The sequence below is a fragment of the Frankliniella occidentalis genome, unplaced genomic scaffold, assembly GCF_000697945.3.
Source record: "Frankliniella occidentalis isolate FOCC.00 unplaced genomic scaffold, Focc_3.1 Scaffold4, whole genome shotgun sequence".
Taxonomy (NCBI): domain Eukaryota; kingdom Metazoa; phylum Arthropoda; class Insecta; order Thysanoptera; family Thripidae; genus Frankliniella; species Frankliniella occidentalis.
This window is the reverse complement of record NW_026267134.1, coordinates 1,753,358-1,754,888: the sequence shown is the minus strand read 5'-3', so window position 1 is coordinate 1,754,888 and position 1,531 is coordinate 1,753,358. Positions and strand designations below refer to the sequence as shown.

Genomic DNA, 1,531 nt, shown 5'->3' with positions numbered 1-1,531 from the left:
CCGGGAGTGGCGGCGCGCGGTGCCCAGGTGTGGGGCTAGTAATAAAATATATATAAAAAAATGTAGAAAATTAAAAAGAAGAAAAAAAAAGAGGAAATCCCCGGGTCGGCTGCAGTTATTATTGATGGTGGTGGACGGGACGGGGCGTCCCCAAGGCGCGCACAAAGTCCAACCCGTTCGGAGCTGGTGGAGTAACTCCCTGCGGCGTGGCGCTGGAACGCACGCGCACACATTTTTCACGCAAAACGCAATACATGCTTACTTTAAGACAAAAATTTTGGTTTATATTTCAAATACTACTGAGGGTACCAACCATATTGCCTTGCTGCATTGACTTTACTTCACGGACGCCCCCCTTCCCACCTCCTTTGCCGGCCACTTTGCGAGGCGCGGTACTCAACTACTATATACAATTTGAATAATGCCGCGCCAATTTTGCGCGCACGTCTCTTTCTCTCTCTCTCTCTCTCCCCGAGCGTATTTTCGCATTACATTTTCGACAGTCTTCGCGCCCGATCGCGCAGCGCCTATTTCTTCGCACTGCACGAAAATCGGGGTAATATATTCAGGACTTTCCTTCGTTTCGATTCAAATAGAAATGGCGGCGGCTCAGGAGATTTTTTTTTCTCAAACTGCCCCACGCAGCAAAGCCATCAACTCGGTCAGCGGACCTCCGTCAAACTCACACATTTTGAAAGCATCTTAACTTCCTGACGCGACGCGTGAAATTATTATAAATAACAAGGTACGTGTGATGATTTCCAACGCTTTCCACAGCGAAACCGGTCTTAAAAATACATATGTGCACCTCCTGACAAAGCACTATTTGTAGATGTGTGGGGCAGCATACGGTGCCTTCCGCTCCCCTCAGCCTCTCTACAAACAAGAACCTGCCCCGCCCACCAAATAGTTGTTTTATATTTAATACTTCCATTTTCCTTTCATTTTCCCGCAGTAATTTACCTTTGGCCTCGTTATTTTGCCCCGGCAGGGAGGACCACCAACCAAAGCCCAGCCCTATAGACCGCCCGAAGCCGTCCGTTAATTGACGGAGGAAAAAGGTTGTTCGTATATCTAGCTCAGTGTATGTTTGCTGTTGCGAAGAATCACACTTCTTATCAGTCATATCAGGCGTCTATGGAATAAGAGAGAGACCCTCCAAGAAATGGAGCGCGCGGGTCACCTGGACAAACGCAGAGCAAGAAGAAGAAGAAGAAGAAGAAGAAGAAGAAGAAGAAGAAGAAGAAGAAGAGAGGTGATAACAGCACCCGCGCCCTGGCCGAACCAAACCCATCCGCACTCGCACCAATCCAGTGCGGCCCAACTTGGAGCGAAGCGGGACGGGGCGGGGCGTCGTGTAAACAAACAGCACCAAGGCAGGAAGGGAAGGCCTGGCGTTGTAACGCAACGTGTGCGACCGCCAACATCTGTGCGGGGCAAACATGCAGCGCCGCCGCGGCGGTGGTGGTGGTGATGGTGCGGCGGCGGCGGCCCGCAGAACAACCGGACAGAACGCCCCAACGCCCCGCCC

The 1,531-nt window shown here is 51.2% G+C and overlaps 1 protein-coding gene across 9 annotated transcripts in view; it reads right to left on the bottom strand.

The window, feature by feature from the left end:
- LOC113202139 (uncharacterized) overlaps nt 1-1,531 on the bottom strand; it is a 314,098-nt gene that overhangs the window by 33,479 nt on the left and 279,088 nt on the right. The window lies entirely within an intron of this gene.